This window comes from Ceratotherium simum, unplaced genomic scaffold (assembly GCF_057802395.1).
Source record: "Ceratotherium simum simum isolate JZ-2026a unplaced genomic scaffold, ASM5780239v1 HiC_scaffold_43, whole genome shotgun sequence".
NCBI classification, from domain to species: domain Eukaryota; kingdom Metazoa; phylum Chordata; class Mammalia; order Perissodactyla; family Rhinocerotidae; genus Ceratotherium; species Ceratotherium simum.
In genome coordinates, this window is record NW_028261259.1 from 7,460,439 (window position 1) to 7,477,185 (window position 16,747).

At 42.9% G+C, this 16,747-nt stretch overlaps 1 long non-coding RNA gene across 1 annotated transcript; it reads right to left on the minus strand.

The window, feature by feature from the left end:
- Positions 1-618: 618 nt before the first annotated feature.
- Positions 619-15,755, minus strand: LOC147911511 (uncharacterized). Its single transcript, XR_015551233.1, has 4 exons — positions 15,720-15,755; positions 12,726-12,840; positions 12,057-12,230; positions 619-1,250 (listed from the first exon to the last, which is right to left on the minus strand). It is a non-coding gene; the product is annotated as an uncharacterized LOC147911511 (long non-coding RNA).
- Between the last annotated feature and the right edge of the window lie 992 nt (positions 15,756-16,747).

The window sequence follows — 16,747 nt, forward strand, 5'->3', positions numbered from 1 at the left end:
TCCCCCTCCTTGTCGAATGGCTCTTCCACTGTTCGGGGGCCTACCCTGCACGTCCACACTCGTCAGTGACTCTCCACGTTGTTTGGACAGGCTGCCCACGTTCCTCCCTCAGCCTCACGAGCTCCTGTTTCTTTGGCAAGGTTGGTGTTTTCACTGGGTGATCACCTGGCATCCTTCTTTGCAGCGGTTTGCATCTTCCCATGCTGTGTCTCCTCTGACGACTCCGGGAGGCAGGCCTTTAGTCCCCATATTACAGATGAGGAAGCTCAAGTCCAGAAGGCTGGACGACCTGCTCCAAGTCACAGCCAGCGTGGAGCCCCGGCAGGGTTTGGGCCCAAAGCAGACAAGGATGTACGGCAAGTGGTTTGTTTGCAGGTGATGGAGAAGGCCCGAGGGAGATCAAGGGGAAGGGAACATGGAGGAGGAGAGCCAGTGCGGGGGCTGACGAGGGAGCACTGAGGTGAGCATCCATCCTAGTCCTGTTGGGAGACGAGATACCACCCGGACTGGCTCTGTTCTGGTGGGTGGAGGGTTTACCCCGGGGTAGTGAAGGCTTCCGTGCTACAGGCTGTCACAGGCTTGCAGAAGAGGAAGCTCTCGGTGCAGGAGAGAGCCCTCAGGCAGAGAGTGGATGCAGGGGCTCCAGGGGGACACTGTGGGCCTGCTGCAGACTGGCTCCCAGGGACTGCAGGGACTCAAGTGGGCTGAGGGAACTGAAGGGCAGCAGCAGCAATGTCTGCAGCGGGGGTCTGCACACATGTCCCACACTTATGCCCCCAGAAAGGCTGCTCTGCATGGCATTTCTCCTCCCAGATGCGGAGTTGGCCCAAACTGCCCCTTCACTCCACACTCCCAATTTCTTTCCACTCATCTCAGGTTACTAGAAATTCAGAATATTTTAGTTGCTGTTGGAGCCCAGAGACTTTTGTTTGTCCTGCCCATGTTCTAACATTGCTGGCTTTTTAAAGATCTCAGGGCTTTGACTCCAAAACAGCAAGATGCTGAGGATCCCAGACAGCTTTCTGGAAGCAAGACTTTATGTTTGCAATACTGCCATCCCACCAGCTCTTCTCAAAATCCCTCCAGGACACAGACTCACAATCTTGGGTCCTCAGATTGCTGAAAGGATGCGCCTTCAGAAAGTGATCGGCGTGGGGCGGCAGGACACACCGAATGGTGGAGTGAGGAATTCAGCCAATCCTCTTCCCGGAAGCCATGATCACACCGGACGCGCTGTCAGAAAACAACCTCTGGGAAGAGACCAAAGACATACAACCAACTGAGGAGCATTTGAAGCTGAGGGAAGAACAGTGAGAGTCGTGGTGTTTATGCCTGGGGCACGTCCCTTCCCCACCCCCTCAGTGTGACGGCCCTGTGAGCAGCACAAGGCTGAAGGGGGGTGTCTTCACTGTCAGAGGTTGCCCACTTGATGTCGCCATGGGTGGACAAAGCCCAGCCCCTAAGCATTTCTGGAAAGAGTAGCCATCTCAGTGGCAAGCTGACGTGGAAAGTCAACTTTGCAGCTGCCTGAGGTTGGATCTAGAAAAGAGCAGCGAATCAGGCAGGAAGGTGAGACGGACAACCACACAATGAGACAGACACAGTGGCCTTGATGAGCTGCACATAACACCAGGGGCTCTGAAACCTTGTGTGCTTGTGCAGGCCTGTGCCGAATCAGGAGACCAGGAAGATGGGTATTGTGGTGATGCTTAGAGACCTGCCACCAGCCTAGGCCTTGCCCCCAGGGGTTGCTGCCTCCCAGGAAGTCCAAGTTGACTGAGGGGACAATGCCCAGCCCTGTCGAAGGTCCCTGTCCACTCTGGGGCTCCCATGGAGAGAGTCCTTCCCACCTGCAAACTTCTCCCCAGGTCTTCTTCAGATGCTGAAACGAGGTGCTCTCAGAGCAGAGAAGATGGTGAGCAGTGAGGAGAGGCTCCTGAGGAGTTGGCACACCTGGGGAAGGAAGCAAATAAGCTGGGAGGGTAGAGTGGTCCCTGCTTGCTCTGGCCACAGCCCCCTCAGTGTACATCTCCCTCCTGGAGGGGACAGGAGCCCAGGGTACCCGGGAGAGCACACCCGGGCCCCGACGAGCAACACTCCCAAGGAGGAGGATTTGAGCTCAACATACGATGAGCCCAAGTAGGAAGGGAGCCTTTCACCACCAGGACAATCGAGTCAAGGTCAGCGTGCCCCTGCAGGGATGATCTCCCTGCCTGTTCTATACGTCCCTGTGGACCAATGACAGCTTAGGTATTGGCTTCTGACCAGCAGACCCAGCACAAGTGACAGGACGACCCTTCCCAGATTCCACCACCGAGGCTGTCATTCTCTCTCACTCACTCTCTTGTGTTCCCTCGACCCTCTCCCATTGCTCCCCTCTCTCAGTCTGTCTGACATTTGGACCTGGGGACATACATGGATGTCCTGAGCTCTCCTATGCAGAGGCCCACACAGAAGAAACCAAGGGAGTGCCCTGGCCAACAGACAGAAAGGAGCCGGGCTCTCAGTGAAGCTGATCCTGACCGAGCCCACAGGAGTTAGCTTGACAGCACATCTCATCCTGGTCCAGCCTCAGTGGAGGCCACAGCCCCAACCTGGAAGACGCGATGAGCAGAGGCTCCAGCTCAGTTGTGCAGGATTCCTGGTCCACGGAGATGGAGAGAGAGCGAATATTTGCAGTTTAAAGATGCAGGGTGGAGAGCAGTGTTGTCAGAGAGGAGGAGACACCCCACACCATCTCCCAGTTCCCGGGTCTGGCCTGCCCTTCTCCCTCCTCTCCCCTCCAGGCTCTCTGCAGCCACAGTGCCCACCTCTCTAACCTTCTCTGGCCAAACCCACTTCTGCCTGGGTGTCTCCACACCAGCAGTGCCTTCTCCCTGGCACGCTGATCACAGGTGAGTGCAGCGCTGGGTCCTCCTGTCATTATGATCACAGCAAATGTCACCTCAGTCAGGCCTTTCAGACCCTCCTACCCAGTGAGACCCCAGCCCTCCCTGCAGGACACTCTTTATTTTCATTCCAGTTCATGCTCTTCTCTTTCACGTGTCTCTGATTTTGTGCTTTTGTCCATCTGCCTCCAGACTGAGCTCCTGGTGGGCAGGGACCGCTGGGTAGATTTCAGCACCACCCTTGGGCCCACCAGGGCTCCTGGCCCAGGGTGAGGGCTTGGCACATAGCTGCTGAATGAACAAATAGGGGCATCTTGGATCCCTCCTTCCTGCTTTTGCTCCTCTCAGATTGTGAAGAGGAACACTAGTAATAGGAAGTGCAAGTGGGTCCTGAGGCAGGCGGAGGATCAGCATGACTTCTGCATGACTCCTCCTTTTTCCAATTGCTCCAGCAAAGCTCAGTGGGCACCACTGACACAGGAGGCTGCCACCTGATGGCCAGCACAGGAACTGCAGCCTCAGGCAGGGACAGCACAGCACAGCACCAGGCAGGCATATATTTCTTGTGGAGAAATGCCTATCCAAATGCATTGCCCATTTTTCATTGTGCTATTTGTATTTTATTGTTGAGAGGTGAAAACGTATTATATATTCTCAATAGTACACCCTTATCAGATATGTAAAGATCTGTAAACATGTTCTCCCCTTTTGTGAGTCGTCTTTTCACTTTCTTGATCATTTCTTTCAACGCACTCAAGTTTTAATTTTGATGAAGTTGAATTGATCTGTTTTCCCTTTGGTTCCTTTTGTGTTGGGTGCCATAATTACAAAAGCATTGCCTAATCCAGCGCCATGTTTTCTTCCAAGAGTTTTATAGTTTTAGGTCTTACATTTACATTTTTGATGGTAAGAAGATGTAACATTTTTGTATATGGTGTGAGGTAGGGGTTCACCTTTATTCTTTCACATGTGGATATCCACCCGTCCCAGTGCTACTTGTTGAAAAGATTATTCCCTCCTCATTGTCTTGGCATCTCAAATAATTCTAGAATCTGTGGTTGTTGCAGCACTACTTGTTGAAAAGATTATTCCCTCCTCATTGTCTTGGCATCTCAAATAATTCTAGAATCTGTGGTTGTTGCAGGTGGTGTGACTTAGAGTTCCTTCGAATTATTCTTTACACGAAGGTTGCTTTTCTCTGGCCTTGTGGACTTTCACCCACTGCATATGTAGACTGATCATTAGCGAAATAATCATATCAGGTATTTGGACTAGGTTTTCTTTGCTTGCGGTGGGTATGTAAGTCCACACCCTGTTACTCCCTGATGGCTGGGTGGACCACATTGCACCATTGTTCTGGCCTGGATTATCGCTGTATCCTTCTAACTGGTTTCTCTGCTTCTATATTTGACCCGCAATCTATCCCTAATGCACCAATTGGAGTGACCCTTTAAAACCAGATGTCACACCCTGACATTGTGAAATCTCTCAAGGGGCTCTCCGTTTCTCTCAGGGGGAAAGTTCAAGTCATTATGATGGACCTCAAGCCCCATACAGTTGGTCCCGCACTCTCTCTAACATCATCTTTGGCCAGTCATCCCCTGTACCTCTGCCCTCCATTATGCTCCTGGTACATGGCAGACACTCTCCCACCTGTAGACTTGCACTCTATGTTCCTTCCACTTGGAATCCTCTTCCACATAATGATGTCATGCCTCATCTTCTTCACTATCTGTAATTCTGTGTTCAAATGTCATCTTTGTGAGGCTGTATTGACCATGTCATTTAAAATATAAACTATTCTCTTGTCCTGACACTCCCTATCCAACTTGTTCCCCTTTCATTTTTCCCCTTAGCACTAACACCCTATAAAATAATATATAATGATAAGAATCAGTGTTCACTCAGGACAAGGAAACCAACCAATAGATTGAGCAGGGACAGTTTGTATAATGAACAATTAACCATAAACCTTTAAAGGGAACTATAGAGAATAACTCAGAATTACAGTAGAGTAGTTAAGAAAGAAACAAATTTAGGAGAGGACCCCCTCACCAAGGCTGCCTTCAGGCCTTGTTGGAGAAGGAATGATTGCAGCACAGGGATGGTGGAGAAGATTATCATGTTTCCCAAGGCTAGTATCGGTCCCTGATCAGGGCAGAGCTCAGCAGGTAGGGAACAGCAGGCTGAGACTGGCAAACAGGAAAGCCCTGTCCCATCCCAAGGGCAGGTAGGCTGAGGCTGGGATGCCTACTGGATTCACTGGGATTCCACTTGCAGGGGTGCCACTCATTCTCCTTATTAAGCCATCCAAGGGGATCCACTGAATCCACTGTGGATCACCCACTGTGGGTGAGTCCCTGTAGACACCCTTGAATTGTGCCACTGCTGGTTGTACTGCAGGAGAAAGAAAAAAGAAAGAATGGAAGCACCCTGGAATTAGGAAGGAAGGCCCTTTGTCCTAAACTTTCTCTGACAAAGCTTAACCCCTGCCAGGTGCAAAAGAGAAATGTCTACTGGGTGCAGCTCCATTATTGCAGAACAGACAACAGAGGCCAACACTCTGATGTTGTTACACAGGGGCAATCCATTGATAACTGGCACCATAATTCCCTTATTATTTTGTTTATGTATTCCATGCTTTTACTTCCAACTTGCCTCTATTGCTTTATTTGAAGTAAGATTTTGAAGACAGCATATGGTTGTATCAAGGTTTCTAAAAAAAGGTATTTTGACCCCCCAAAATGCCATTATTAGATCAAAACAACAGAAGAATTAAAAGTACAAAGTAGCTATACTATCAGTATATGCCTTAAGTAAATAGTTTACTGTCAAATTCCTCTTATATAAGAAAGCACCATGCAGTTTCATTTTAATGATGTTAGCCTCAATAATCTAGTATAATAATAAACTCCTTTGTAATGAGTAACTATATAAAATGAAGTTACAATAATTTACAATTTACATCTGTGACATGACCCAACTAATCTCTACAAGCACCACTGAAATCTTGATTGATGCTTGGCTACCTTGTTCTACTAGAACTAACGGGAATATTTCACTGTCAACAAATTCTGTTTACCTGCTGTGTAGTTTATAAGGGTTGAATTCTTCTCTACTTGAAAATCACCATTTTCATCTCTCCATATGGATACCAGTTTAATGGCAGATAGCTTTGCAGCCAGTATAGTTTTTTTCAGGAGAGACTTATATAAGAAGTCATAAAAAATGTGTATAAATAACTTACACTTAGGCAATTTTTCTTTTTCTTTTTTTTTCCCTGTTTGGAAAGATTTGCCCTGAGCTAACATCTGTTGCCAATCTGCCTCTCTTTTTTCTTCCTTCCCAAAGCTCCAGTAGATAGTTCTATATTGTACATGTAAGTCCTTCTAGTTCTTCTACATAAGCCACCACCACAGCATAGTCAATGAGAGACGAGTGGTGTGGCTCGCACCTGGGAACTGAACCTGGGACGCTGAAGCGGAGCGTACCAAACTTTAACCGCTAGGTCATCAGGGGTTGCTTCAGGAAATTTTTCTAGAAAAAAATTGGAATCAAGATGTATGATTTATTTCTAAAAATTTCATAACATACTTTAAATCATGAAATGCTGAACATGTGTAAAAGCACTTTACCACTCAGTTTACCTTAACAAAGATATAGCAAACATTTTGAGAAATATACTTTCAACAGGAAAGTCCAATTGTACCCTTATGCTTTTGTAGACCACACCCAATAACGTGGCTTAAAAAATATAACTGTAAGATTCTCTCAAAAAAATGTATTTCATTTCTATAAAAATCGTTCTTTACAGCGTCTCAATGTTTGTTTCCTACTGAGCTTCTCAATGTTCTTTAAGCTTAACAATATAGTAGACTCAAGCTCCTATAATCTAGCTTTTAACCCCACAATCAGGAAAGCTCTATCTCAAGGTCATCAATGACCTCTTAAATCACAGAATAATATTATTCCAATTTTATAAGTGCAAATACTGGGTTTTAAAGAAGTCAAGTTCATGTCCAATATTGTTTAGCTAGTAAGAGGCAGAGCCTAGATATGATTGACTCCTGCTGTCTGATTCTAAAATCCATAAGCATAACCTCTAGGTCTACAGCCAAACATAACACTCTGTATTCTTGCAACAGAATAAATGCATTTGCTTTTTCCTGAATGTCTGTAACACGGTTCTTACTTATTCCAATACAGTGTTTTCTCCCTTTCTGTAAATGAGAGTGTTCTGCAAAGTACCTTCCTTCCTCTCTGTTCTTCTCTATACATTCCCTCCACTCCCAGTGCTTGAATTCATTTAACAAGCATTTATTTTATTGAGTCCATACAATTTCAGACCCCATGGAAAAACAATGAAAAAAACCCAGACCCTGGCCTTGAAGGATTTACAGACTACTAGGGGAGAAAGCCCTATAAGCAAGTCCAATACTAATTTCAAAAATAAAACAACTTTGATTCTGCACAAACACAGAAGTCTATCTATGCCACACAGCACGGGTTTTCAAGCCTTTTCTGAGGACTACAGTTTTTTAAGAAATAGCGTTTAAAATTTCCAAAAGAGCACGCAAGACCTAGAACATCCTTGATCCACTGTCCCCTTCCCACTACAAGTCATGTTTTTTCTAAGAATCTTAAGAACATCGTTTGAAAACCACTATATTCTAACATCTTAATAGTTTTGCCTTTTATGCCTAGGTCTTTAATCTACCTGGAATGGATTTTTGTGTATGGAGTAAAGTAGGGTTCCAATTTGAATTTTTTCCATACTGATATCTAATAGTCCCAGGAACACTTAAAGAAACGACCCTCCTTTGCCCTCTGCTCTGTAAGAGAACTTCTATTAAAAGAAATCAAGTTTCTGGATACACGTGGAACTGGATTTGGGTTCTCTACTGTTTTCCACTAGTCTAACACTGTGCTAATACCAAAGTGCTTTAGTTACTATAGCTTTATATATAATAAATCAGGATATCTCATAGATCAAGTCTTCTCACCTTGACCTGCTGCTTAAAAAATATCTTGGCTATTCTTAGTCTTTTGTATTTCCATATGTGTTTTAGAAAACACACGTAGTTTTCAGCTCTGTAATTTCCTGGCAAACTGGTAAAATACCCACAAAACCAATCTAGATCTGTGGTTCTCGACCAGGGCAATTTTAACACCCTCACCTCCCACCCCAGGGACATTCAGCAACGTCTGGAAACATTTTTGGTTGTCACAAAGTGGGGGGTAGGTACTACTGGCCTCTAGTGGGTTGAGGCCTGGGAGATGCTGCTAAGCATCCCACAGTGCACAGGACAGCTGCCACAACAAAGAATTATCCTATTCAAATTTTAATAGTGTCACTTTTTAGAAACCCTGTCCCAAATAAATCAAGGGGCAAATTTGCATGGGCCCATTAAAGGCCAGGGAACATCTACCAAAAACAATAATTTAGTTTTAGAAAAACTGAACTGCCATATGCCAAATGAGATTTACCCCAATTCATTAAAAAAAAAAATCATATTATTTGCATAGACCAAAAGGCTTATCTTCCTGTTCTCTATAGCAGGGACATTTGCAGGAAGCTTATTGGAGGGGTTAAGTCTTTAAAATACAAAGTTATAAAGAAACAAGACATAGCCAGAAGATATTAAAAAAAAAATCTCATAGAAATCAGTAAGAAACAACCCAATAGAAATATGGGCAATCTGAATAGGCAATTCACTAAAAGGAATATTCAAATGACCAATAAACATATATAAAGATTCTCAACCTCATTAGTCACCAGAGAAATACCAATTCAAACTCACGAGAACACCATCCATGCACTAGAATGGCTAAAATTTTAGAAGACTGGACATATCAAGTCTTAACAAGAATGCTGAACAAAGTAATTCCCATACACCACTGGATGTAGTGAAGGGGTGGCATAAACTGGTTCAACCACTTTGGAAAATGTTGGCAGTCTCTACTATAGCTGAACATATCCATACACTATGACCAGCAATGCCATTCCTAGGGATATATCCAACAGAAAATACTTACCTATTTGCAAAAGAATGAACAAGAATGTTCATAAAAGCATTAAAAGCCTAAAGGAGAAACCATCCAAATGTCTAATAACTGCAGAACGGATTAATAAACTGTGATACGTTCATAGAAGGAAATAATATACCACAACAAGAACTACTACTATATACAACGACACAAATGAATCCCCAAAATACAATGTTAAGCAAAAGTACACAGACTCAAGAGTACAGATATCACTCCATTTCTATAAAGAGGCAAAACTCATCAATGGATACAGAAAGGAGGAGAGCAAATACCTGCACAGAGAAAGGAGAGTGACTAGAAAAGAGCATGAGAAGGGGCTGTAGGGTGTTGGGAATGTCCTATTTTTATCTAGGTGGTAGATACACGAGTGTGTTTACTTTGTGAAAATTCATCAAGCTATACACTTAGGATTTGTATGCTTTTCTGTATTTAGCTTATATCTTATTAAAGAATTTGCTTAAAAATATAAAGAATACAACCCTGATTTACCGCATCTGATGCTTCAAGAGACTATTCAAAACAGCCCTAACTCACAATGATGTTAAAATGCAAGTTGTGTATATATTGACAAATGATTTTTTACCAAGGCACAAAGGCAATGCAGTGGATAAAGGGTAGCCGTTTCAATAAATGGTGCTGAACAAAGAGATATCCATAGGCAAAATAAATGAACTTGGATCCATACCTCACACCATATACCAAAAATAACTCGAAATGGATTTTAGACCTAACGGTAAAAACTAAAACTATATTTGATAGAAAAACATTTCTATTCAAAATATATAAAGAACTCTCAAAACTTAACAATAAGAAAAAAAAAGAGGCAAAAGATTCGAACAGACATTTTTATCAGAGAAGATATACAGATGGTTAATAAGCACACAGAAAGACGCTCAACATCATAAGTTATCGGGGAAATGCTGATTAAAACCACAATGAGATACAACACTACATGCCTATTAGAATGGCTGACAAGACTGACCATACCAAGTGTAAGCAAAGATGTAGAGATATGGGAATTCTTGGACACTGCTGGTGGGAATGTAAAATGGTATAATGTATAAACACTTTGGGACTAAGTTTGGAAGTTTCTTAAAGAGTTAAACATAAGTGATCCACTCACTCCACTCTTAGGTATTTGCCCATAAAAAGGAAAGCACATGTCCATAACAAAGACTTACATACAAATGTTCATAGCAGCTTTATTTGTAATAGCCCCAAACTAGAAACAACTCACATATACATCAACACGTGACTGGATAAACAATTTGTAGTATATCCACAGAGCAGAACATTACTCAGCAACACAAAGGAACAAACTGTTGATGTGTATCAACAACATGGGTGAATTTCAAAAGAATTATGTTAAGTGACAGAAGCTAGACAAAATCAGTGTACAAATTGTCTGATTCCATTCATATAAACTCTCGAAAATGCAAACTAATCTATAGTGATAGTAAGCAAATCAGTGGTTCTTTGGGAAGAGTAAATCACAGAGGGGTGGGAAGGAGGGATAACAAAGGTGCATGAGAAAACTTTTGAAGGTAATGGATATGTTCACTATCTTGACACTGACTGAAAGTTTCATGGAGGTACACCTTATGGTGCAGGTCATAACTTATCAAAGCATACCATTTAAATAAATGCAATTTGTTTTCTCAAGTATATTTCAAAAAAGCTTTTATAAAAATAATACAGGTTGTATATAAATATTGTAAACCAGAGTTCTTATAATTAGCTCAAAATCAACTCCATTCATTCACACAACAAATATTTATCTAGCACCTACTATATGCCAAGCACTCTGCTAGGTTATAGGGTTACAATGGTAAGCAAACTGACATGGTTCCTGACCTCATGGAGAACACAGTCTGCTAGGGGAAGCAGAGATTAATAAAAGATGCACACAGACACATGGATAATAAAAACATCACAGACAAGTGCTGTCAAGGAGACAAACACAATGAGATGACACAAAATAACAGGGAAACCAAATCTGATCTAACGGAAAGGTCAGTATGGCTCCCTCAAAGAAGGGACATTTAAGCAATACCTAATGGAAGAGGAGGATAACAAGTTGAAGATGTAACTTTCCTCCGAAGAGACACTAACACAAGCAAAGGCTCTGAGGCAGAAGAAAGCATGACACTTTGAAGGAATGGAAAGAAAGTCAAAAGGGCTAAGGGTCAAAACAGTGTAGACAACACTATTGCTCACCTCTCCAGTAACTATTCCATCTCCTCTTCCTCACTCCTAACAGAATCACACTTGGGTTCCAGCAGCCACCCTCCTCCACACATAGTCATGTGCTTTAGAGCAAGATGACTCCATTCTTGATTTTAGGAAGTGGATACTGTTGAGACTTCAGTCAGTCATGGCCACCTTTTTTCTCCCTGCCAGTGATTAGTTAAAGAACGGCATGAGTGAAAGCAGGAAAAGAAGTTATTGCATGCTCTAAACAAGAGATGGTAGTTTGGACCAGGCAGTTGTCAATGGAGATAGAGGTTTGCATGGAGAAATAAGGTAGAGCAACGTGTATAGGATGTCTCCTAGGTTTCTGGCTTAGGCAAATAACGATCAATCTTTTCCATATAGTCAAAGCCAGAGAAATATCTTTTAAAAGTGAATAGGTTTATGTTAGTCTTAATATATTTCTCTTAAATAAACCTAATTAGAACTAGTCAAGAATCATACCTAAAACATATCTCATCCTCATGCAGGATACTGGCTTCAGAAGTTCATGCAAACTTATCAAGAATGAATGAGGCTAACTAGATTTTGTCTAACAATACAAATCAATGTTTTCTAAAATTCTAACCTGTAATTAACAATCCTGCCTACAAATAACATCAATTTCTGAATATCATTTATTTTGCCTTGCCTGCTTCAAAAAATGATTTAAGCTAGCAAAATGTCCAAATCAATTAAAAGCCAAGCCAAGAATAAAGTAGTCCAAGGATTTCTGACCACTCTTGTGTTATCTAAAAATAATTCCAGAGAAATTAGATGGAGGTACCTAATCAATTATGCTCATCAAATTTATCAAATTAGGTCTCATAACAACAGTAATGAAGGTTCCTACTACAGATACCAACAGACCCAGGCAAAAATATAACCTACCTTGACAAGTTGATGAAGTGCCATTTCTTTCAGAAGGTGGTGTACTTGGACTGTTGAAATGACGTGAAGTTCCTCGGTCCTCGCCATCGTTTGTAAAATTATTTGAATGGCACGTACAACCACGTGACAATGGTACTTCAGCTTTTTTGCTTAAGCTTTCATCTGCTGGCTTCCCTAAAAGTGAAAGAACCTCTATTTATAATATTTCTAATTCAAAAAACATTAATCATCCTCTGCAGCTACAGTGAGCAACCACTCGAATTTGCCCAGGATTGGGAGGTTCTCCAGGCTGTAAGATTTTCAGTGCTAAACCTGGGAAAGTACCTGGCAAATCTGGACAAGTTGGTCACCCTATCTGTAGCATCAAATTAGGACAGGAGAGAAACACTTATGATGGCAGAGACATTTATAGAGAAATTATCATCAATTTGCATAACTTACAAAAAGATAATAGTCAAATATTAATAATGTAAGAAAGGCACAACCACTTGAGTATTCGTTTATATTGAGACTTATTAAAATATCAAGCAGGGAGGATTAAAAGAAAGACCAAAAGTATATTCTTAGTTACTGCTATTTCTTTAAATGAATCATTCTGGATAAAAAGTACTTTATTATATTTTTTACAAGTCCCAATCATCAAGCTGAATATATGAACCAAATACTCACCACGAAGAAGAGACTGTTGCCACGCTAAAGCAGCACAAAGTAAGACTAAGCATTTCCCACTTTCTGTAGGGCTCTCCACCAAACAATGCTGCTTACTTTTTAATCCTCGGACAATCTATTGACACAAAAACAATAGAAAAAATCAGTAAACAATTTACTTCATTAGGGTCTGTCTCCATCACAAGTACAAACACAACAAGAAGTAAGGTTGTACTTGAGGGAACATAGCAATAGCAGAAGGGAGAATTAGTATTTAGTTCAATCTAGACCTTATGCCTTTATCTTTCTCCCTAAAATTATGTTGGACTTAAAAGCATATAGGCATAAAAGAAATGAACAAAGCAATTTGTGCCTTAATGATGTAAGCACCGTCATTTCTGTAAAACTAGAGTACACTAATATCTTGGATGAAAACTTAATGGAGGATACTGCTAGGGGGAGTGTAAATCGCTACAGCCACTTTGGACAGAAATTAACAATTTCTAGCAAAGTTGAAGATACCCAACACCAGGAAGTCCAGTCCTATGAATATATCCAAAACCTGTCCCACAGGAACATAAGGAAACATGCATAAGAAAGTTCATAGCAGCATTGTTTAGAATTGCAAAAGAATGTAAACAACTTAAATGTCTGTCAAAAGGAAAATGGATAAAAAAATTCTGGTATATTCACACAATGGAATACTACACAGCAATTAAAATAGATGAACAATCAATAAGGCTACTTCTTAAAAATAATGTTAAGCAACTAAAAACACTTCTGAACAAATATAGGTACAGTATCATATCATTGTACAAAGTTTAAGAACAGGTAAAGTAATGCTCTATATTGTTTACGGATACATACATATGTAACAAAAGTATAACAACACGTCTAGCAAAGAAAAAGAATAAATTCAGCATACTAGTAATGTTACTTGCAAACAAGGTATAAAGTAAATATGGCAAAATATTAAAATTGAACAACTCTGGAAAATTGGCTTACTCATTTATCTATTAATTTTCTATATGATTGAAACATCTCAAAAAATATGGTGAGAAATATAGTATTCTGTGTAAAAGACAGTAAATACTTTGTAGAAGGTAGTAATTCCGTAAAGTAAATAGAAGTGCCAAATGAGCTGAGAATAGTTTTCAGAATATTCTCCTTTGCCTCCTAACCATATACAGTTTATAGCAATCAGGATTATTTTTCGAAAGGTTACATGTTCTTCCATGAACCTAGCAAATATTTTCAATCCATTTACTATCTGAGAAAATGAATGTAGTCACAGATTCAGTATACGTTATGAGTTATCAGCATCTTTATCTTAATGAAGACTTAACTGCTGAAAAATACTTGCAGAATTCATTATAGCAAGCTATGATGGACAAGCTTTACAAGGAAAGCTCATCTTCACCCCACCAACTGTACATTCAGACCATATTGAAGAGTCATGCTTTCCTGTTTACTTAGATTCCTAACTGCAGCAGAAACGAAAATCAAGACTGAAACAATGCCATTCAAAGAAAACCAGATACCCAACTAGACTAGGACAGAAGTCTAGAAATAAAAAGGGGATTCCTAAATGTATAAACAAAACAAATGCAAGTAAAAAAATTTCCTAGTCTTAACCATCACAGTGGTTGAGAACATGTCTCAGAATCTGACAAATCCGGATTTGTATCCCTACTCTGCCAAAGCTGTGGACCAGGAGGTAGAAGTACGAGTTCTAGATCAGGTTCCCACAACACAGATGTGTTTCCTTGATCATGTCTTCACTTCTCTAGACTAAGATCCTTATGTGTAATAATCCCTAATTGAAAAGCTGTTGTAAGGGAGAAAATGCCTTGGCACACAGTAGGTGCTTGATAATTCTGATTTAAAGGTCAGAAGGGTATAATGAAAAGAAGATGGGCTTTGGAGTAAAGCAAGCCTAAGTGTGAGTCCCACTGTGTGAATCACTGAACCTCAGTCTGTTTCTTCATCTGTGCAATGGAGATAAGATTATCTACCTGATAGAGTTTTGACGAAAATTAGCCAGGCATTGAGTTAAGAATTAAGTAAGGTAATGGATAGAACGTGCCTAAACTCCAGTATTTGACACAGAGGAGGTGATCTACTTTAATCCCCACCTCTTCTAAACCACCTATGATTAATCTAGGATCCAGAGACGGAAGTCAGGGACTGTGCTCTCTTGCTATTGCGTGCAGAAGTCTTGGTACATGACTGTGTTTCTCTGAAGAGAAAGTCCGTGGATTTCTCATTCCAAGAACTATATCCTAATAAAATAACTGAAAACAGAGGGGAGACTGATATGCACTGTTATCAACTGAGGACTTCCTTGCAATAGTGGAAAAAAATGGCAAATTCGACCTGGGGATGGAGGGATGGTTTAAAGGGGTAATTCAACAGCTTATGAAGCCAATTATACCCTGACCTCTAGCCTGTGTTCCAAAACAAGCTAAGAACCACTATTCTGAGGTATTTCCCAGTTCTAATATTCTGTGATTCTATCTGTGCAACTCTTGAGTAGAGATTTGGTGGACTCTAACCCCTTCACCGCAGCCAATAACGCAACGCCGGCTAGTTCCTCAGATACAGCCTAGAAATCCATCCTGCCCGCAATCACCGCAATCCCCCAGGGGATAAAGCACGAGCCCCCGATCCGCCTCCCGCCGTCGTCCCCGCCGCCACGAGTCAGCGGAGGGCCGAGGGGGCCCGGGGCCTCTCCCCGGGGGTCGGGACAGGCTCCTTCCGGCCTCCGTGTGCTCAGAACCCCGAGGCCCGGGGACACGGTCACCCCGACGGCCCGCACGGCGGCCAGGCGAGAGCAGAAGGCTCCCTTCGGGCAGGCTGCGCGCCGCCCCAGGAGAGACAGGCTGGCCTGTTCTGAGGAAAACCGAGGCAGCGCTGCCTGGGCTCCGAGTCCCGGGAGAAAAGGAAATGGTATCTGCAAGCACACACTGCGGAGCCTGGCAGAGAGGAGAGGCCCCAAACCTCTCGCCTCCTCACCGGGCTGCCACTCCCTGGCCGAACGCGGACTCCGGCGCCTCACCCGCTTCCTCCTCCGCTCTCTCCAGGCCGCGCGCAAGCGCTCTTGCGGACGAATTCCCGCCTCCCGCCCCCTCGACTCCCAGCACCCAATCACCCGCCAGAGCAGAAACCAAGCAACCAATCCCGGCATGAGGTTAGGGGGCGAGAATGCTGGCCCCCGAGGGATGCCTCCGCAATAAAAACCAACGCAAAGTATTTCGTGGCCCAGAGGTGAACGCTTGAAGAGGGAGGGACGCGAGCAGACCGCAGGGTTTAAAGGAAAAGTCTTCTCCGTTTTGAGATTTTGAAACCGGCGACTTAACCGTGCAACCGTTTCCTTGGAAACTCGCAGTCTCATTCTTCAGGTCTGTAGACCAACCGAAAGAAAACCCTTTGAAGCCTTGCCGGGTTCTTCCCAGAGCGCCCGTCAGTGCCGCTCAGCTCACGTTTCCGAACTTCACGGCGGCCCGGGTGTCGCACAGACTGAGGCGGGAACTGCCAAACGCCTGAGCCCGGCCAGGCGACAAGGCTGGTTGACGAGTGGCCGCAGAACCTCAGGATGTTCCAGGCTTCCCCGGATAGCGAGTTCAACCAGAGCAACGCTGTAGAGCGCTCCCGCCCCGGTCACTTCTGCTCCATCAAGGCTCATCCGCCTTCTGTCCCTCCTAAAACCGGGTTGTTATTCTTTGCCACGAAGTACACTTCAGTTTCCTCAAAGGTAGGGAGTTAATCGTGATCTCTCCAAATTGTGATTTTGTCAATTTCTGAATAGCCTAAGCTTGGCTCCGATACTAGTGTCTCAAAAAAGTAAAACATGAGACAGTTTCTCAAGTTTGAGCACCTAGTTTGGGGAGAGGTTTGCTGCAGGGGGAGCAGCGGGAGGAGAGTGGATTTGTTTGCTTCCCTTTCAGTTTTACTGCATCTTCCCCAATTGCAAAGTGTACAGTGCTAAAAATAAATTCTACCTTTTAATTTAGTAATCTCAGGCTCAAAAATGTATCCTAAAA